The sequence below is a fragment of the Erinaceus europaeus genome, chromosome 6, assembly GCF_950295315.1.
Source record: "Erinaceus europaeus chromosome 6, mEriEur2.1, whole genome shotgun sequence".
Classification (NCBI taxonomy): Eukaryota; Metazoa; Chordata; class Mammalia; order Eulipotyphla; family Erinaceidae; genus Erinaceus; species Erinaceus europaeus.
The window spans coordinates 17,786,417-17,808,491 of NC_080167.1; the positions used below are offsets into that span (position 1 = coordinate 17,786,417).

The 22,075-nt window shown below is 49.3% G+C and overlaps 1 protein-coding gene and 1 non-coding gene across 3 annotated transcripts in view; both read right to left on the reverse strand.

Moving 5' to 3' along the window:
- SCARB1 (scavenger receptor class B member 1) overlaps window positions 1-22,075 on the reverse strand; it is a 74,915-nt gene that overhangs the window by 39,138 nt on the left and 13,702 nt on the right. The gene's annotated exons all lie outside the window — the stretch shown is intronic.
- Window positions 6,709-6,816, reverse strand: LOC132539125 (U6 spliceosomal RNA). The gene has a single exon (XR_009550431.1). It is a non-coding gene; the product is annotated as a U6 spliceosomal RNA (small nuclear RNA).

The following is a 22,075-nucleotide window of genomic DNA, read 5'->3' on the forward strand; positions in this document are numbered from 1 at the left end:
AGTGATGCGTCAATATCTTCTCTCAGTTGCTTGGAGGCCATTTTTATCCTGGAGGAAGCTCCTTTCACAGCTGTAAAAAATTTGTGACCTGATATAATCCCCTTACTCTCTTTCTTTTTTCTTTTTTTCCTCCAGGGTTATCGCTAGGGCTCAGAGCCTGCACTATGAATCCACTGCTCCCAGTGGCCATTTTTTCCTTTTTTTTTTTTTTTTCTATTGGTTAAGACAGAGAGAATCTGATGGGGGGGAGGGGGAGATAGAGAGGGAGAGAGATAGAGAGACATCTGCAGATCTGCTCTTCACTACTTGAAGGTAGGGAGTGGGGGCTCGAACCAGGATCCTTGCACTTCATACTATGTGTGCTTAACCCAGAACATCACTGCCCAGCACCCCTCCCCCTTATTCTTTCAGTGGTCTCCCATGCCCGTGGGGCTGAGTCTCCAAATATATCTTTGATGTTAAGGTCCTGTAGTGTCTCTCCCATGTTTTCTTACCAATATTTTCCCCTATGTTTTGTTCTGTTTCTGTTCTAATATCCAGGTCCTTGATCCATTTTGAGCTGGATTGGGTGCACGGTGTTAAAGAAGACATCCAGATGCCTCAGAGACATATGAAGAAATGCTCCACTTATCGGAGAAGTACAAATTAAAATCACAGTAAGAAATCTCTGACTCTGGGCCATAGCGCAGTGGGTTAAGTGCACATGGTGCGAAGCACAAAGACCTGCATAAGGATTCTCGTTCAAGCCCCCAGCTCCCCACCTGTGGAGTGGGGGGAGTCACTTCATAAACGATGAAGCAGGTCTGCGGGTATCTATCTGTCTTATCCCTCTGTGTCTTCCCCTCCTCTCTCGATTTCTGTCTATCCTATCGAACAACAACAACATTCTTCTCCATGTGTCTCTGTCCAGTTTTTCTGACTCTTTATTGAAGAGGCCTTCTTTTCCCCCACTAAATGGTTTAGGCCATTTTGTTGTATATTAGGTCGTTGCGGGGGGGGGGGGGGGGCTATTTCTAGGCTCTCGATCCTGTTCCACTGGTCTGAGTGCCTGTTTTTGTTCCAGTTCTACCCCTTCTGCTCCCTGTTGTTTTGTAGTATACTTTGAAGTCAAGGAGCATGTTACTTATATTGTTCTTCTCCCTCCCTCCTCCCTCGCTCTCACTCTCTGTCTCTCATTGCCAACAGGTTATTGCTGGGGCTCAGTGCTGACACTATGAATCTACCACTCCTGGCGGCTATTTTTCTTTTTCTTTCTTTTCCCCTTTCTTTCTTTCTTTCTTTCTTTCTTTCATCCATTCTCTATCTTTTTCTTTTATAAAACAGATAGAAGTTGAGAGGGGAGGGAGAGAGAGAAAAAGAGAGAGAGAAAAAGACACCTGCAGACCTGCTTCACTACTCATGAAGCGTCCTCTCCGCAGACGGGGAGAGGGGCTTGAACCCGGCTCCCTGAGGATAGTAATATGTGCACTTAACTGGCTGCACCACCAGAACTCCCACCGTTTGCACCCTAGAAAGGATTTTGGTCTGCACTCCCAGAAGAGGAGAAATGTTCGGGGAAGATGATGAGAAGAAGTTTCTGAAACCTACTCCATCAGGACCCCCTGAGAGAAGAGGGAAAAGGAAAAGATATTTGGAAGTAGTAGTAGCTATAGCTATGACTTAAAATGAAAGAGAAGGCAGGACCATAGGGAAAAAATGAATAGGTGGTCCGGGAGGTGGCGCAGTGGTAAAGCTTTGGACTCTCAAGCATGAGGTCCCGAGTTTGATCCCCGGCAGCACATGTGCCAGAGTGATGTCTGGTTCTTTCTCTCTCCTCCTATCTTTCTCATAAATAAATAAATTCTTTAAAAAAAAAAAAAGAAGAAGAAAATGAATAGGTAGGTAGATAGATAGTTACAGTCAATCCATATCTGTGATCTTGGGAGAACCACTGCAGTTTCTTTCTTTCTCCCTTTCTTTCTTCCTTCCTTTCTTCAGCTTTTATTTATTAATTAATGAGAAATATAGGAGGAGAGAGAAAGAACCAGACATCACTCTGATACATGTGCTGCTGGGGATTGAACCCAGGACCTCATGCTTGAGAGTCCGATGCTTTATCCATTGCGCTACTCACTGCAGTTTCCAGTGGAGAGAGTGAGGACACAGGACTCTGGTGGTGGGAACAGTGTGGAATCATACCCCTGTTATCTCATAATTTTTAATTTATTTATTTATTAATGAGAAAGATAAGAGGAGAGAGAGAAAGAACTAGACATCTTTGTGGTACATGTGCTGCCGGGGATCGAACACAGGACCTCATGTTTGAGAGTTCAATGCTTTATCCACTGTGCCACCTCCCGGACCACTCATAATTTTTTAAGTCACTGAAAGAAAAAACTGAAAAATGAGGAGAAAGGAGGGAGTGGAGAGTCCAGCACTTGATCCACTGTACCATCTCCTGGGCTGAAAGGAGGGAGTGGAGAGAGCCTTGGGGTCTTGGTCCATGATGATGAAAAGGCCCTGAGTTGGGGATGACAGTGTTCGGACACCTACCAGGAGACGAGAAATTACACCAATGTGTCAATACCTGTACTGTAAATAATTACAACCCACAATATTAACTAATTAAAGAAATCATGAAAATGTAAAATAAATAAATGATGAAGATCTAAGGACTCCCCTCCCCCCTAACCCACCGTCCATGGAAGGAAGTCTCAAACCACAGTTGGACTCTGTTCCAGCCCTGCCAAGGACTTGGGTGTTTGTGACCATGCCCAGCCTCAACACGCTTATCTTTCTGGGAGCCCAGGGACCGTGGGGAGTCAGGGCCATCAATTCTGTGGAGAACTGCGGTGTGCCCAAGGACAGAGCCCCAGCTCCCTGCACGCCTGGCCATCTGGCACAGTCCCCGGCCCTCAGGGTGCACACTCCGGGGAAGTAGGCTCAGGAAGATGAGGTGCCAGCCCAGGTCTGCTGGAGGGATAACTGCAGGGTACATGACAGCTCCCTCCATCCCTGAGGCCAGGCAGCCCAGACAGGCGGCACACGCCTGTGGAAAGTGAGTTTCACCCACCACAGGCGGGGGCTGAGCTTTCAGAACAAGCGAGTCAGCAGCAGCCATCTGAGGGCACAGGGCCACAGCCAGCTCAGCATCCCCCAGCCGCCCACCCACCTCCCACTCCCACCACAGGCCTGGGGCCACGGGTGGGAGTTACAGATGGGTAATCTGAGGCTTGGGGGAGTCGAGCGCCATGCCCCACAGCCCCCACACTGGCAGGCATGGTCCCTGGAGTCACAAGTGCCCCAGAGTCACTCGGGGGCAGAGGTAGCTCACTGGGTAGAGTGCACGCTTTACTCTGTGCCAGGACCCAGGCCCAAGTCTGTGGCAGAACCTGCGAGCACCACACAAAGAGGGAAGCTCCATGTGTGGCGGAGCAGTGCTGTGGTGTCTCTCCTCCCTCGCACTCATCTGGGCAGAGAAATACCGTAAACAGGAAGATACGGTAAACAGGGAACTATAGTGCTGTCCTTCTTTCTGTCCTGGGCTTCACCCCCACCCCACCCCACAAGTCACAGGTGAGGCAGGGCCAGGGAAGGTGAGTTCAGGGGGGTGAGGAGGCTGCTGGGGCCAGGCCCCCCGGAATGGGAAAAGCATGTGGAGGGTGTGCCCTCTCTCAGCCCCACCACACACAGGCCTATTCCCGAAGGAGCCGGTCACCAGAGGCACCTCCCCAGGAAAGCCTGGGGTGGGGGCCACAGATTCCATGCTCCCCACTGTCCTGCAGCCCCCCCCCACACACACACACATACACACACACACACCATCCTGCTGTAGACAGGATTCATCCTGTGCAGCTATCCTCCTGGATAATCGATGACCTCTGACCTCTCTCTGAGGTACCTCAGGAGGTGACAGGACCCTCACCTCCTCTGACATCACCTCTCCTGGTATGTGACCTCAGTCACGGAGGGCTGGAAAGTTTCAGCTAAGCCAAGCATGAGATCTGGGGGGCCAGTCCCAGCTTGCTGTCTGACCCACCCTAACAAGCCCCCAAATCCTGCATGTCAGGTTCCCCAGACACACCCCCACTTTCAAAAAGAGGCCCTAGATCACAGTTCAGAAAGGCAAATGAAAACAAACACAGCTGGCCAAAACCACTGCAACCAGGAACTTTCTAGAAGGCATGAATGGCATCAGAAGTTGGCATCATAGTTGGGGTGCAAGGGGGCAGGGCAGACAGCGGCCCTTCTGGGAGACACACTCCAGGGGGCTGTCTCCTTAATGCCTGCCCATCAATTAGCAAGCCCACCCCCAGCACCACCCCAAGAAACTCTCAGGAACCACAAGGTGGAAGGCTCTGGAATGTCTGCCAACTGTAGAGGCCGGAGTGGATGAAAACAGATACTCAGCACATAAAAGGAATAAAGAAAATGTGACAAATGTGACCTCAGCAGGCAGGCAGGGCGTGCGCGCATGAGGCCCTGCACCAAGGTCCCTACTGACGTTCTCTCCCTCTCCCTCCCCCCCCAACATCTGATAAAATAAACTCATACATCTTTAAAAAATAAAGTGGTCCGGGAGGTGGCGCAGTGGATAAAGCATTGGGCTCTCAAGCACAAGGTCCTGAGTTCACTCCCCAGCATCGCATGTGCTAGGATAGGACAGTTATGTTCTGCTTCTCTTTTTCAGAAATAAATAAATCTTGAGAGAGAGAGAGAAAGAGAGAGAGAGAGAGAGAAAGAGACTGAATCAGAGAAGGGACACAGAGTCCAAGCCCTTCCCCTCCTCCCCCAGATCTCAGCTAAAAAACTTCCTCCTCCCTGGGGGACCCCACCTTGTCAACACACCCAGACGTGAAATCCTGAAAAGACTCATGGGGGAGGTCCCAGCTCAGAAAGAAAAAAAGATCAGTGCCCTGTAATGTGGTCTCTCACTTCAATGACCTATTAAATCAAAAGCTACGGCTGGGCTGTGGCCAGGGAGACGGAGCACAGGATTTGCCTGCTGGAGTCCCGGAGTCCTGAGTTCAATCCCCAGGGCCATATATGCCAGAGCAGGTGGTATGTAAGTAAATAAATATTTTTGTCTTTTGTTCAAAGCTAATGGTGATCCAGGAGGTGGCACACTGAATAAAGTGTTGGGTTTTTAAGCATGAGGTTCTAAGTTTGATCCCACATGAGTGATGCCTGGTTCTTTCTCTTTCTTCTCCTATCCCTCCATTAATAAATAGATTAAGAAAATCTTTTTAAAAAAATGGGGGCTGGGTGGTGGCGCACCTGGTTGAGTGTACATGTTACAGTACGCAAGGACCCAGGTTCGAGTCCCTGGTCCCCACCTGCAGGAGGAAGGCTTCATGAGTAGTGAAGCAGGGCTGCAGGTGTCTCTCTATATCACCACCCTTCCCTCTCAATTTGTGGTTGTGTCTATGCAATAAATAAATAAAGATTAAAAAAAAATTTTTTAAATGGGGGTTGAGCGGTAGTGCAGTGGGTTAGGCACACATGGCGCAAAGCGCAAGGACCTGTGCAAGGATCCCGGTTCGAGCCCCTGGCTCCCCACCTGCAGGGCAGTCGCTTCACAAGCAGTGAAGCAGGTCTGCAGATGTCTATCTTTCCCCCTCTGCCTAGCCCTCCTCTCCTCTCTCAATTTCTCTCTGTCCTATCCAACAACAGCAGCAACAATAATAATAACAGCAACAAAATGGAAAAAAAGATGGCTGCCAGGAGCACTGGGTTTGTAGTGCAGGCACTGAGCCCCAGCGACAACCCTGGAGGACGGAAAAAAAAAAAAAAGCATGATTGGTGAAATAACACATTTGGAGAGTGTGCCTCTTTGCCATGTGCACGACCCAGGTTCAAACCCAACCCCCATCACACTGAAGGAAGTTTTGGTGCTGTGGTCTCTTTATCTCTCTCTCTCTCTCTCTCTCTCTCTCTCTCTCTTTCTTTCTCTCTTTCCTTCTTCTTTTTCTTTTCTTCCCCCAGACCACTGCTCAGCTCTGGCTTATGGTGGTGCTGGGGACTGAACCTGGAAATTTGGAGCCTCAGGCATGGGAGTCATTTTGCATAACCATTATGCTATTTCCCACTGCTCCTTTCTCTTTTTCTATTTAAAAAAAAAAAATCTTAAAAAAAAAAGTCAGCGGGAGTCGGGCTGTAGCGCAGCGGGTTAAGCGCAGGTGGCGCAAAGCACAAGGACCGGCATAAGGATCCCGGTTCGAACCCCGGCTCCCCACCTGCAGGGGAGTGGCTTCACAGGCGGTGAAGCAGGTCTGCGGGTGTCTTTCTCTCCTCCTCTCTGCCTTCCCCTCCTCTCTCCATTTCTCTCTGTCCTATCCAACAATGACAACAACAATAATAACTACAACAATAAAACAACAATGGCAACAAAAGGGAATAAATAAAGAAAATAAATATTAAAAAAAAAAAAAAAAAGTCAGCTAATGATAGAAGTGAAAGTTGGTGTAGCCATGTTACACTGTAACATGTAGCCTCAACCAGCAAGTTCCAGAAGTTGCTACCATCCCATCCTGACCTGACCTCCCTGGACAGATGACCTCGCCAGTGTGTCCCAGCCTCGCCTCTCCAGAGCTCTACCACACTAGAGGAAGACAGAAACAGACTCGGGGTATGGATCGACCTGCCAACATCCATATCCAGCAGAAACAATTACAGAAGCCAGAACTCTTTCTTTTTTTTTTTTTTTTTTATTTTTTTATTTTTTTTTTTTAAAATATGGAACGCTTCACGAATTTTGCGTATCATCCTTGCGCAGGGGCCATGCTAATCTTCTCTGTATCGTTCCAATTTTAGTATATGTGCTACCGAAGCGAGCACGCCAGAACTCTTTCATCCTGGACCCCAAAAAGAATTTTTGTCCATACTTGTAGAGGAGGAAATGTTAAGGGGAAAATGACCAGAGGACTCTGAACCCCAGTTCCACTGGGACCTGGAACTTTTGTGACAAGGAACCTTTGTTGTTGTTTTTTTAACATTTATTTTATTTATTTATTCCCTTTCATTGCCCTTGTTGTTTTATTGTTGTAGTTATTATTGTTGTTGTTGATGTCATTGTTGTTGGATAGGACAGAGAGAAATAGAGAGAGGAGGAGAAGACAGAGAGGAAGAGAGAAAGATAGACACTTGCAGACCTGCTTCACCACTTGTGAAGAGACTCCCCTGCAGGTGGGGAGCCGGGGGCTTGAACCGGGATCCTTATGCCAGTCCTTGCACTTTGAGCCACCTGCGCTTAACCCGCAGTACTACCGCCCGACTCCCAGGAACCTTTGTTTTTGCACCATCGCTGAGAGGGAGGAGATTCTGGAAAACATCTAAGGAAGTCAGGTGCCGTTTCACTTATGTGAGAGGGAAGGGGAAAAAGGAAGGACAACTATGGGAGGATATTCTCAAAAGTGGAATTTAGAGAAGTGAAACTTGTGAATTTGAAAGCGGGAAAATATATATAAATAGTCAACCTATAACTATGATCTTAAGAGGGACTTTGGGGGAAGACCAGAGAACTCTAGTGGTAGAAGTGGTGTAGAGTTATACCCCTATGATTTTATAATCTTGTGAATCACTATTAAATCACCAATAAATATACATGACAAACAGGAAGGTAAAGGACAGGAGTAAAAGCTGGTGTAACCATGTTGGGAAAGTTCAGCTCATCCTGGCAAAGAAAAAAGCACGAGCAGAACACCACCCTTCCCCGCCACCCCACTCCGCCCAACCTCCACCCCAGCACTGGGTCCAAGGAGCCCCAATAGGTATGTGACAACAGACCAAAGAAGTCCTATTAAAAATGCTGACTTTGTCATTTTCAGCCCATCTTGGATGGAGCTTGAAGAAATCATGTTAATTGAAATAAGTCAGAAACAGAAGGATGAATATGGGATGATCTCACTCTCAGGCAGAAGTTGAAAAACAAGATCAGAAGAGAAAACACAAGTAGAACCTGAACTGGAGTTGGAGTATTGCACCAAAGTAAAAGACTCTGGGGTATGCGTGTGGGGAGGAGAGAATACAGGTCCAAAAAGGATGCCAGAGGACCTAGTGGGGGTTGTATTGTTATATGGAAAACTGAGAAATGTTATGCATGTACAAACTATTGTATTTACTGTCAACTGTAAAAAAAAAAAAAAAAATTAATAAAATCTGTATTTTGAAGAAAAAAAAAAAAGATGAAGAATAATTCCTAACCCAGACCTCAAAACACTCACAGCCATCATGTGGAGCGCTGTATGATGGAATACTACACAGTCCTGAAAATGGGTGTGGTGTACCATGGCATGTAGGTACCACAGAGGCATGGTAGGAAAGAAGAGCAGCTGGGAGGCAGGGGGTGGCACAGCAGGTTAAGGACCGGCAGAAGGATCCTGGTTCGAGCCCCCCAGCTCCCCACCTGCAGGGGAGTCGCTTCACAGGCGGTGAAGCAGGTCTGCAGGTGTCTGTCTTTCTCTCCCCCTCTCTGTCTTCCCCTCCTCTCTCCATTTCTCTCTGTCCTATCCAACAAAGACGACATCAATAATAACAACAACAATAAAAAACAAGGGCAACAAAAGGGAAAATAAATAATTTTAAAAAGGAGAAGAAAATCAGCAAGACACAAAGTGCTTGTCTCAGTCCCCCCAGGCTGCTACAGTGCCCATCAACCCCTGGCAACGCTTCCTCACTGTCTAGGAGGCCACAAGTTCAAGACCAAGCTACCAGCACAGTTCAGAGAGACAGGAGAATTTCCTGATGTGTCTGCAAAGCCACTAATGCCATGCGTAAGGGCCCCCACCCCCAGGCCCCACCTCCTAAGCATCTCCTTAGCCATGAGTTTTTCTTCTTTCTCTCCAGCACACTGCTCAGCCGGTGCTGGGAATTGAACCTGGAACCTCAGAGCCTCAGGCATGAGATTCTTGTGTGAGAGACCTGTGCTGTCTCTCCGTCCCTTAGGTTTTCGGCATAGGAACTGGGGCGGGGGCACCCACATGCAGATCACAGCCCTGTCCCCCTCCACCTCGTCCCCAGACTCCTCAAAAGTCTCTGAATCAGGTGTGGGGCACCCCTGGCTATGAGTTCAGGAAACTCCGTGCTCCAAAGCAAAAGACTCTGGGGGAGAGGAAGGGACAGGATGGAGGGACACTGGGGTCCTGTCGTGTCTCCTAGACACCAATCAAGGGGAGATGAGAGGCTGTGCCTCTGTGTTAAAGACTAGACTGGAAACCACTAACCGCCCCCCTCCCCCAATAAAAAGTTTAAAAAGCCACGATGGGAAGAGCGAGGCAGAAAAAGAAGAAGAAACAGAAAAGATACCAGGGGCCAGGTGGTGGCGCACCTGGTTGAGTGCATATGTTACAATGCACAAGGACCCAGGTTCGATCCCCTGGTTCCCACCTGCAGAGGGAAACCTTCACAAGTGGTAAAACAGGGCTGGCTGCAGGTGTCTCTGTCTCTCTCCCTCCCTATCACCCCCTTCCCTCTCGATTTCTACCTGTTTCTATCCAATAAATAAATAAGGATAATTTTAAAAGAAAACTTTAAAAAAAAAAAAAAGATACCAAAGGGACGGATAAGGAGGCGGACCCAGGAAGTAACTGGCAAAAAAAACCCAAACCCCAGGTTCTAGACCAATCCCTCCTGGCATGCTCCCAGGGCTGCCAGAGGTGGGAGCCCTGGACCCAGGGGCATGCCTGTTGGTGTCTGGATGACCCCCGGCCCTCTCCCCTCATTGACCCCCCCACCACCCGAAAAGCTGGCTTGCAGGGGTGGGGGAGACGGTACTCTGCCTTCCAGCCCCCTCCCTCTTCCCTGCTCTCCTTCCCTGGGCCTCAGGGAAGCAATTTCCCTGCTCCCTGCCCACTAAGTGGGTTCACACCCAAATTCACCTCCTTATCAAACAGTCAACCCCGCCACACCTGGGCCTCGCCCCCCTACCTGCTGGTCAGCGTCCCAGCGCTGCTCCCCGGGCCACTGACAAGCCTGCCGGTAGGTCCCTGCTCTCCTGGAAGCTTCTAGAAGCATTGAGATGCCAAGACACTGCTTCCCCACAGCTGGTTTCCAAGGGCCACAGCAGTGAAGAGGCAGTGGGGACACGGGCAGGCGGGGGGCCCGGCTCTCTGTGACTCGCACCACGACTCTGCTTCTGAAGCTGAGGGGGTCTGAGCACAGGATGGGGGTGGGGAGCTCACCCCCAGAGCACACACTTGGCCGTGACCCCAGCTTTGAGCCCACGGCCACCACACAAGGGCACCATGCAGAAGGCTTCTTGAGCAGTAGGGCACAGCTGTGGTGTGTCTGTCTCTCTCTCTCTTTTTTTTTTTATTGCCAACAAGGTTATCTCTGCGGTTCAATACCTACACAATGAATCTACTGCTCCCAGTGGCATTTTTCTCTTTCTTTTCTTTCATTTGCTTCTTTTCCCCTTTTATTGCCCTTGTTTTTATTGTTGTAGTTATTTTTGTTATTGATGTCATTTTTTTTTAATAGGACAGAGAGAAATGGAGGAGGGGAAGACAGAGAAGGGGAGAGAAAGATAAGACACCTGCAGACCTGCTTTGCCCCTACAGGTGGGGAGCCGGGGGCTCGAACTGGGATCCTTACGCTGGTCCTAGCACTTCGCACCACGTGCGCTTAAACTGCTGCGCTACCACCAACCCTCCCCACCCTTTTTTTTTTTTTTTTTTTTTTGCCTCCAGTCACTAAGGCTCAGTACTGGCACTACAAACACACCGCTCCTGGTGGTCATTTTTTTTTCTTTTTTTTCCCCTATTTTATTCGATAGGACAGAGAGAAATTGAAAAGCGAGGGAGAGATAGAGAGGGAGAAGGAAAGGATAAGGGGAGACAGCATACTGGTTCTGCAAAGAGACTTTCATGCCTGAGGCTCTGAAGTCCCAGGTTCAATCCCCGAACCACCATAAGCCAGAACTGAGCAGTGCTCTGGTTTAAAAAAAAAAAAAAAAAAAAAGATATCTTTTTTGTTTTTCCTCCAGGGTTATTGCTGGGCTCGGTGCCTGCACCATGAACCCACCGCTCCTGGAGGCCATTTTTCCCCCTTTTTGTTGCCCTAGTTGTTGCAGCCTCGTTGGGGTTATTATTGCCATTGTTGACGTTGCTTTGTTGTTGGATAGGACAGAGAGAAATGGAGAGAGGAGGGGAAGACAGAGAGAGAGGGGGAGAGAAAGATAGACACCTGCAGACCTGCTTCACCGCCTGTGAAGCGACTCCCCTGCAGGTGGGGAGCCGGGGGCTCGAACCGGGATCCTTATGCCGGTCCCTGCGCATTGCGCCACGTGCACTTAACCCACTGCGCCACCGCCCGACCCCCAAAAGATATCTTAGGAGAGGGAGAAGGAGACACCTGCAGACCTGCTTCACCACTTGTGAAGCTTCGATGCTGCAGGTGGGGAGCATAGGCTCAAAACCAAGTCCTTGCTCATAGTACTCTGTGCGCCTCAGGGATGGGGGAGGCTGGAAATCGTGGCCCTTCTCCCAGAGCCTGCTTCCTGCCCTCCTGGCTTGCTCTGTACTGGAAGGTGTTGGGGATGAGATGCTGGGTGGCTGCTGGAACCTTAGCCCACCCTCACTCTGCCTCCCCTGCCAGCACTCAGGATCCTGCAGACACCCCAGGACAGATCATCTGGCCTCTTGGCCAGCAGCTGGGATTCTGTGGTTCTACCCAGCTGAGTGCTGCCCTGGGTAGAAATCTCGGGTAGTTTTGACAGACTGGCGTCTCGAGACTTCCTCCTATGGCCTGACCCCAGACAGCTGCACCTGACTGGACTTTCTGCCCAGTCTTCTCACATGGGCAGAGCACACGTGTTACCAAGCCCCAGGTGGCTGTCTCTTTACCTCTTTCTCCCTCTCCCCCTCAATTTCTCTCTGTCCTATCCAATAGAATAAAGAAAAAAGATTATTTGGGGGTGGGGGTATAGCATAATGGTTATGCAAAGAGATTCTCATGCCTGAGGCTCTCAAGTCCCAGGTTCAATCCCCCACACCACCATAAGCCAGAGCAGAGCAGTGCTCTGGTTAAAAAAAACATTTGGGAGTCAGGAGGTAGCGCAGCGGTTTAAGCACACATGGCATGAAGCGCAAGGACCGGCGTAAGGATCCCAGTTCGAGTCCCCAGCTCCCCACCTGCAGGGGAATCACTTCACAGGTGGTAAAACAGGTCTGCAGGTGTCTTTTTCTCCCCCTCTGTCTTCCCCTTCTCTCTCCACTTCTCTCTGTCCTATCCAATGACGACGACATCAATAACAACAACTATAACTACAACAATTTAAAAAAGGGCAAAAAAAATAAATAATAAAAATGACAAGGGCAAAAGGGAATAAATGAATATTTTAAAAAAGAAGAAGAAGAAAGATATTTATGAATGACAGAGAACCAAAGCAACACACTGGCACACACAATGCTGGGGTTTGAACACAGGACCTCATGCTTGAGAGTCCAGTGCTCTACCCATTGCACCACCTCCAGGGCCCCAGGAGTTAAAATTACCCTTATAGAACCCCCCCTACCTAGTCAGATTTGGGGGGAGAGCAGGAGAAGGACCCAGTGTTGACTGACCCAGGTCCTCACACATGTGATGTGTGCCCTCAACCAGGTGCACCACCACCCAGCCCCCCGCCTTGTGCCTTTTCAGTCTTGTCTCTCTCTTCCCTCCAGCTTCCACTTTCCCCTAAGCCTTTCCTACCACTGTCTCTGGGGAGCAGCAGGGAGGGGAGCTTTGGCCAACACCCGCTTTGGGTTTTATTAAATTTTCCTTGTGAACGCACACTTTCAGCCCAAGGCTCCCCACACAAAAGTCTCCTTGTGTGTATCGAATGGGAGCAGAACTCTCCTAGTCTCTCTGGGGTGTGGCTGGACTCTTTCCCTCTGGGGGGTTGGAACCCCACTCAGGCAGGATGTGTGTGTGTGGGGGGGGGGCTTCACTAGCAGTAAAGCAGGTCTGCAGCTGTCTGTCTTTCTCTGTCTGTATCTATCTATCTCTATCTCCCCTCCCCTCAGCCTCTCTCTGTCCTAGCAAATCAAAAAAGGAAACACTCAGGTTCTCACTTGCTCTCCCAAGGGTGCCCACGCTGTGAGGTCAGGTCCCGGACCATACAGGCGGCGGTGTACTCTCAGGGACAAGAGAAGCAGTCACAGACAGAGATCTCCATCTCTGAGCTGTCTTACAGGAGGTGGTACAGATGATAAAATATTGGACTCTCAAGCATGACGTCCTAAGTTCAATACCTAGAAGCTCATGTGCCAGAGTGATGTCTGGTTCCTTCTCTCTTCTCTTATCTTTCCAATGAATGAATGAAATTTTTAAAAAAAAGAGAAGAGAGGGCCAGGTGGTAGCACAGTGGGTTAAGCACACATGCCACAAAGTGCAAGGACCAGTGTAAGGATCCTGGTTCCAGCCCCCAGCTCCCCATCTGCAGGGGGGAGCACTTCATAGGTGGTGAAGCAGGTATCTATCTTTCTCTCCCCCTTCTCTCCACTCTGTCCTATCCAACAACAACAGCAGCAATAACAACAGTAACAGTAACAACAAGGGCAACAAAAAAAGGGGGGGAAATGGCCTCCAGGAGCAGTGGATTCGTAGTGCTGGCATAGAGCCCCAGCAATAACCCTGGAGGCAAAAACAAAGAGAGAGAAGAAGAGGAGGAGGAAGAATGCACAGTGAATCGCAAACCCTCAACAGAATACATTGCACTACTGTGATCCCCCCCCAAAAAAAAAAAAAAAAAAACAAGAGCTTTCACCCTCAAAAACTTGGGCTAGGAGGCGAGCAGGTGGGACACACTAGCCATTGTCTTGTTCGTCTGAGATGAAAGCACCACACCAGGAAAGCTGGGACCTTCCCCAGGGACGACCAGCCAGAGCCTCCCAGCAACCCCGGGAAGATTCTCTTTCAGGTCATTGCTGGAGCTTCACCACTTTGCAGACAGAGAAAGAGAAAGGTCGGAAGACAGATCACTTAATGGTTATGCAAAGAGACTCTCATGCCTGAGGCTCCAAAAAACCCAGGTTCAATCCCCTGCGCCATCATAAACCAGAGCTGAGCAGTAAGGAAGGAAGGGAGGAAGGATGGAAGGGAGGGGGGGAGAAAGGGAGGGAGGAAGGGAGGGAGGAAAGAAGGAAGAGAAAGGAGGGAAAAGACAGAGATGGAGAGGGGGAGAGACACCACAACACCAAAGCTCCTTCCCCCAGAGTGGTAAGAGCCGGACTCAAACCTGGGTCTCAGACACAGAAAAGCAGGCACTCTCCTGGGTGAGGTCTCCTGCCAGCCTAGGGCTGGAAAGACTGAAATGAGGGCTTAGGAAAAGTGAGGCAGAGGAGGTGGCACAGTGGATAAAGCATTGGACTCTCAAGCATGAGGTCGTGAGTTCAATCCCTGGCAGCACATGTCTGGTTCTCTCCTCCTATCATTCTCATGAATAAGCAAATAAAATCTTGGGGCTGGGTGGTGGTGCAGCTAGTTGAGTGCACATGTCACAGTGTGCAAGGGCCCAGGTTTAAGCCCCCGGTCCCCACCTGCAGGGGGAAAGCTTTGCGAGTGGTAAAGCAGGGCTGCAGGTGTCTCTCTGTCTCTCTCCCTCTCTATCACCCCCTTTCTTCTCAATCTCTGGCTGTTTCTATTCCATAAATAAAGATAATTAAAAATTTTAAATAATAAATAAAATCTTTAAAAACAAAAGAAAGGAGAGAAAAAAGAAAGGAAGGCACAGAAGTCAGGAGGTGGCACACCCAGTTGAGCACACACATTATCTACTACGTATAAAGGACCCAGGTTCAGGCCCCCACGCCCCACCTACAGGGGAGAAGCTTCAGGAGTAGTGAAGCAGGTCTGCATGTGTCTCCTCTTCTCTCTCCCTCTCTCCCTCCCCCTTCCGCTCTCAAGTTCCCTGTCTCTATTCAAAATAAATGATAGGGGGTCGAGCAGTAGTGCAGAGAATTAAGTGCACGTGGTGCAGAGCACAAAGACTGGCGTAAGGATCCTGGTTCGAGCCCCTGGCGCCCCACCTGCAGGGGTGAAGCAGGTCTGCAGGTGTCTATCTTTCTCTCCCCTTTTCTGTCTTCCTCTCCTCTCTCTATGTCTCTCTGTCCTATCCAACAACAAATGACATCAGTAACAACAAAAATAATAAGCACAACAAAAGGGGGGAAAAAATGGCCTCCAGGAGCACTGGATTCATGGTGCAGGCACTGAGCCCCAGCAATAACCCTAGAGGCAAATAAATAAATAAATGGGAAAAGGTGTTTTTTAAAAAGTAATTAAATAAAAGCAAAAAGCAAACTGAGACACGGAGAAATAAGTGAGTACAGAGCACAAAGGCTCTGTTTCAGTACCGTGGTGACAGACCCGCACACCCTTCTCACAACTGGTGTCAGCGATATAGCGCAGTGAGGACATCAGCCAAGGCTGTGACACTTGGCAACTGATCTCACTAGGTATCTATCACCCCTTGGCCAATGTCCCTGCCTGCCTGAGGTCTGACACAGGAGATACTGTTACTGATTCCACTGCACAGGGGAGGATCTAGGGCACAGAGAGGTCAAGCCACTTGTCAGAAGGCACCCAGCTATGGGGGACGGCAGAGCCAGGATCTGACCCTGGGATGTCTGGCTCCGAGGTCCTGGGCAGGGACTGGGAAAGAGCTAGTGAAAAGGAGGACTCACCATGAGATCTGGCAGTACCTCCTCATCACCACCCTCCTCCCTCAGTCCCACGCCTCTTGCCAGGTTGGAAGTGCTCCCACGAGCCCCCAGGGTGTCTCTGAGTGAGCAAAGACGCATTCTCAGAAACAGGGAGGCGCGGGGAACAGATCTTGCCCCCACATGCCTCCAAATCGTCCCAGCTCAGGAGGGTGTGGCCAGGGCCTAGGCAGGCTGGCAGGAGTCAGCTGGGGGCAGGTGCTGGCAGGTGAGCCAGGTAACGTCCCTGCTGGCTTGGGCAACTCCACACCACCTCCTCCTCATACCTGTGTGGCCCAGCCTCGACCCACACCGCCCCCACCTCTGGCTGAACCACGGCCACTGACCTCTGGCACACCCTAGCCTCACACCCCCTCCCAACCCCAGTGACAGGATGTGGGCTCAGGAGCACAGGAGGGACCCTAGGGACATTGTGCCCGAGAAGGATATTAGTTAACGGCACCTGCCCACCCCCACCTGGCCTCCACCCAGAGTCCCATTTCCCCTGCACCATGGCTATGATGTAAATCCGGGCTCCCTCAGGGTCTGGTTTCCCCCCCAAAGGAAAAATAAAAGATGGAACTGAACAAAACCTGAGTTCCTGATCTCACAATCAAAAGATGGATGAGAATTTCCCAACAGAAAAACAATCCACCAACAGACCAGAGAGGGAGCCAGGGCCAGCAAGAGTCACCAGGCACAAAAGTCAACTCCAAAGGGATCAGAGACTTGGATGTCCAATGAGAAGCCATCAAGTACACATTGGCAGGACACACCACGATATTTGTTTTGATATTTGTTTTGGAGATGTTTTTGGAAACTGGAGCCCAAGAGCAAGGTAAACAAAAGCAGAAATAAACCAATGGGGCCTAAGGAGACAGCATAGTGGCTTTGCCAAAAAAAGGTCATGCCTGAGACTCCAGAATCCTAGGTTCAACCCTCAGCCCCACTTTAAGCCACTGCTCAGCAGTGCTCTATTAGAAATAAGTAAGCAAGGGGAGTTGGGCAGTAGTGCAGCGGGTTAAGTGCACATGGCACGAAGTGCAAGGACCCGCGTAAGGATCCCGGTTCGAGCCCCCGGCTCCCCACCTGCAGGGGAGTCCCTTCACAAGTGGTGAAGCAAGTCTGCAGGTGTCTGTCTTTCTCTCCTTCTCGCTATCTTCCCCTCCTCCCTCCATTTCTCTCTGTCCTATCCAACAACGACAACATCAATAACAACAACAATAATAACTGCAACAACAATAAAAAACAAGGTCAACAAAGGGGAGATAAATAAATATTAAAAAAAAAAAAGCAGCAAAGGCTGGACAGTGACACAACAGGTTATGTGCACACATTACAGTGCACAAGGACTCAGGTTCAAGCCCCTGGTCCCCACCTACAGGGGAAGAAACATCATAAGCGGTGAAGCAGGGCTGCAGATGTCTCTCTATCTCTGTCCCTCACTATCTTCCCCTTCCCTCTCAATTATTCTGTCTCTATCTAATAAGTCAATTAATTAATTAATTAATCAATAAACCAATGAGACTGTCAAACTGAAAAGTTTTTTCACAGAAAAAGGAACCATCACCAAGACAAAAAGACCCTACTGAATGGGGCAAGTTCTTTTTTTTTTTTTAAACAGTATTTAAAAGTATTTCAACAGTATTGAAAGGGAAGGGGTGATAGAGAAGGAGAGAGAAAGAAAGACACCTGCAGCCTTATTTCACTACTCAAGAAGTGCTCCCTCCTTAGGTGGTGAGCGGGAGCTTGAACCTGGATCCTTGGGCGCTGGAGTATGTGCACTCAATCTGTTGCACCACTGCCTGGCCCTGAGTGGGACAAGATCTTTACATGCCATACATCAAAGAGCTAATCATCAAAATATATACAGAGCTTACAAAACTCATCAACAAAACAAACAAAAATGATTTTAAAATAGAAGAGGACATGAACAGAATCTTCACCAAAGAAGACATTCAGATGGCCAGCAGACATGAAAAACAAAGTCACTGAGTATCAGGGAAATATAAATCCAGGCAACTCTGGGATGTCACCTCACACCTGTGGTGATATCATACATTAAAAGGGGAAGGGGGGGGGAGTCGGGCTGTAGCACAGCAGGTTAAGTGCACATGGTGCTCAAAGCACAAGGACCAGCCTAAGGATCCAGGTTCGAGGCCCCGGCTCCCCACCTGCAGGGGAGTCGCTTCACAAGCAATGAAGCAGGTCTGCAGGTGTCTATCTTTCCTATCTTATCCTCTCTCCATTTATCTCTGTCCTATTCAACAAAAACAATAACTAAATAAATAACTGAATAAATAAATTAATTAATTAATTTTTTTGAAAAAAAGGGGAAGAGGGAACTGGGGTGAAAGTGTAACCAAGTATGCAAAAAGTATTCTTTTTTTCCTCCAGGGTTATTGCTGCACTATGAATCCACTGCTCCTGGCAGCCATCTTTTTTTTTATGTTAATTTATTTATTTTCCCTTTTGTTACCCTTGTCGTTATTGTTGCTGTAGTTACTATTGTTGTTGTTATTGATGTCATCGTCGTTAGATAGGACAGAGAGAAATGGACAGAGGAGGGGAAGACAGAGAGGGAGCGAGAGAGACACCTGCAGACCTGCTTCACTGCTTCATTGCTTGTGAAGCGACTCCCCTGCAGGTGGGGAGCCGGGGGCTCGAACCGGGATCCTTCTGCCAGTTCTTGCTCTTTGCGCCACCTGCGCTTAACCCACTGCACTACTGGCCAACTCCCGGCAGCCATCTTTTTTCTATTGTTGATTGTTATTGTTGTGGCTGCATAGGACAGAGAGAAACTACAAGAGGAGGGGAAGATGGAGAGAGGAAAAGACAGACAGACACCTGCAGGCCTGCTTCACCGCTTATGAAGCGACCCCCCTGCAGATGGGGAGCCAGGGGCTCGAACCGGGATCCTTACTCGGTCTGTCCATGTGCTTTGCACGCATGTGCACTTAGCCACCTGGCCCCCGCAAAAAGTTTTCTATGCCTGGGGAGAAAGGAATCTTTCTTCACTGTGAGAATGAAAATTGGAAAACAATCTGGAAATCCCTCAAAACATTAGACATGGACCTGCCATACCATATTACCATTGCTCTCACAGCGGCCAGTGTGTGTTTCTCTCTCTCCCCCTCCATCTCTTCCCCCCCCATTTCTGTCTGTAGCCAAAGAATATAAGAAATAATTTTTTTAAAAAAAAATAATAATAATAATAGACTGGACTCATGTGGCAATTGTCTTATAAATCATTATTTCCACCAATAAAATGATTTGGAAAAAGACAAAACAATCAGCTGTAGGCCAGAGAGCTAGCTCAGCAAGCCAGCTGTGAGCTCTGTCGGTGTGCCGCCCAGGCCCCACCCCTGCAACACAGAAGGTGCTGTGCTGTGCTGTCTCTGTCTCTCCCCCTCATCTCTATCTGATTGAGAAAGTGCTCTGGATGGGGGCCAGGCGGTGGTGCACCCAGTGAAACACACATATTACCAAGCGAAAGGACCCAGGTTCGAGGGGGTTCACTTCACGAGTGAAGAAGCTGGTATCTATCTTTCTCTGCCTCTCTCTACTATCTCTTCGGCCTCTCTCAATTTCTCTCTGTCCTAGCTAGTAAAAATTAGAAAGAAGGGGAAAAAAAAGGAAAAAAGCTGGCCACAGGGAGCAGTGGATTCGAAGTGACAGCACTGAGCCTCAGCAACAACCCTGGTAGCAATGAGAGAGAGAGAATGTGCTCTGGAGTGGTGAAGAGGGCGCATGTGTGAGATACCAACTCTGCAAAAGAAATCAATAAAACTCGGGAGTCAGGCAGTAGCGCAGCAGGTAAAGCACAGGTGGTGCAAAGCGCAAGGAGGGCGTAAGGACCCCAGTTCGAGCCCCCGGCTCCCCACCTGCAGGGGAGTCGCTTCACAGGCAGTGAAGCAGGTCTGCAGGTGTCTATCTTTCTCTCCCCCTCTCTTTCTCTTCCCCTCCTCTCTCCATTTCCCTCAGTCCTATCCAACAACAACATCGATAATAACTACAACAATAAAACAAGGGCAACAAAAGGGAATAAATAAATAAATATTTTTTAAAAAATGAAATCAATAAAACTTAGGGAAAAAAATGGTTCTAGTTTAAATTCCACCAAAGGGCTGGATAGCACAATGGTTCTGCAAAAGACTTTCATGCCTGAGGCTCTGAAGTCCCAGTACCATCATAAGCCAGAGCTGAACAGTGATCTGATCTCTCTATCTCTCTTTATTAATAATTTTTGTCTTTTTATTATTGGATAGAGACAGAGAGAAATTGAATAGTAGGGGTCAGGCGGTGGCAAGGATCAAGATTCGAGCCCCCAGCTTCCCACCTGCAGGCAGCAAAGGGCAGGGGGTCAGGGGGAGTCACTTCACAAGCGGTGAAGCAGGTCTGCATGTGTCTATCTTTCTCTCTCATTATCTTCCCCTCCTCTCTCAATTTCTCTCTGTCCTAGCCAAAAAAAATTGAAAAAATGGCCCCAGGAGCAGTGGATTTGTAGTGTAGGCACTGAGCCCCAGTGATAACCCTGAGGCAAAACAAAAGAAACAAAAGAAATTGAGGATTAGGGGAGATAGGGAAGGAGAGAGACAGAGACACCTGCAGCCCTGTTTCACCACTCATGAAGCTTTCCCCCTGCAGGTGGGGACCAGGGTCTTGAACCTGGGTCCTTATGCACTTAACCAGGTGCACCACCGCCTGGCCCCCTGACCCCTCTCTCCTCTCCCTCTCTCTCTCCCTCCCTCCATCTACCTCTCTTTCCCTCTCTCTTCCTCTCTTGTGTCTCTTTTGTTAAAATAAGTAATTTTTTATTGAAACTCAAAATAGCTTTTTCTCTCCCCTAAGCAGCTGATAAACCACCACTGCCTCAAAAGGTTTCAGTCAGTTAAAGAAAACAGCAGTTTGCTTCTGGTGGTGGGAAATGTTTGGAATTGTACCCCTCTTATCCTATGGTCTTGTCAATATTTCCATTTTATAAATAGAAGAAAGAAAGAAAGAAAGAAAGAAAGAAAGAAAGAAAGAAAGAAAGAAAGAAAGAAAGAAAGCAGTTTGCTTCCTGAGCACCAGCTAGAGTTGCTGAGTAAGTGATAAACAGTCCACACACAAGGCCTGGCCTTTGGCCCCAGGATCGCATACCAACCAGCCAGATTCTGTCATGGGACAGAGATGGGGCAAACAGGCCCACGGCAACGGCCTCCCCACCCTCTGCAGGCTGACACCTGAGGGGCATACAGTAGGTAGTCTTACACACCCATACACAGAGTTCTGCAGTCCCTCTGGGGGTCACTAAGGAAGGAAGACAGTGAAGGACAGAGGGGTCCACTCAACACTGAGAACGGGCTAAGACACAACATGGGACACACACACACACACATTCTCCAGGACGCCAGCACTCAGCTCTCAGCTCCACCCTGGGAGGCGGAAAAAGGCAGCTCCTGACTCAGCCCCTGTGTCATCAGCACAGGTCCCGTTTGTGGCATCTCTGTCTCTTCCCCTCGATCACCCCACCTTCATGATGGACGCAGAAGGGATGTCCAAAGACCTCAGTCAGTCATAAAAGTCCAAGAGAAGTCAGGTTTTTGGTTTGTTTTCAGAAAGAGAAAGATAAACATAGGAGAGAGAAGCAGCAAGAGGAGAAACAGCACAGCTCCAGAATTCATGGAGCTTCCTCTGGTGCCTTGCATGGCATTCCCATGTGGTGCCTGGGCTGGAATCTGGGTTTTCACTTGTGGTAAAGCATGCGCTCAAGTGGATGAGCCATCTACACACACACACACACACACACAGACAGACACACACATACACACACATGTACACACACAGGCACACACATACACATATATACACACACATACACACATACACAGACACATACACACACACACACACACACACACACACACACCGCCCCCAAGCCAGGTTTTACAGCACAGGCAGGAAGGTTTGGATCAAGACTGTGAAATGATCCAGAGTGCAGTGCATTCTCCCAGGCACCCCCTGGCTATGGCCAGCAAAGGTGGGAACAGGGGTGTGACCAGGCCGAAGCAGACAAGGTCCCAGTGGCAGGCCAGACTCGGGGTGGCTGGGGCTGGAGTGAGGGGCCGTGAGGTTGGTGGAGGCAGGTCCTCTGTGAGAAGCTGTCGGCTCCACAGCTTCCGCGGGCCACGGGAGCTCCCTGCGATCAGCCGGCCTCCCCTGTCACCAGCCAGTCGATGCTGGACAAGCTCCAGCTCTGTGCCAGGCTCTCTGCCAGCTGCCTGGGACAGGGCAGTGAGCAAAGCCACGTCCCTGACCCCCAGAACACCGCTTCCTCACAGGGACAACAAACAGGGCACCAGGGCAGAAGATGGCTCAGCAGGCAGAGCAAACGCAGAGCTGTGAATGAGGGCCGGGGCTCAGTCCTCAGCAGCATG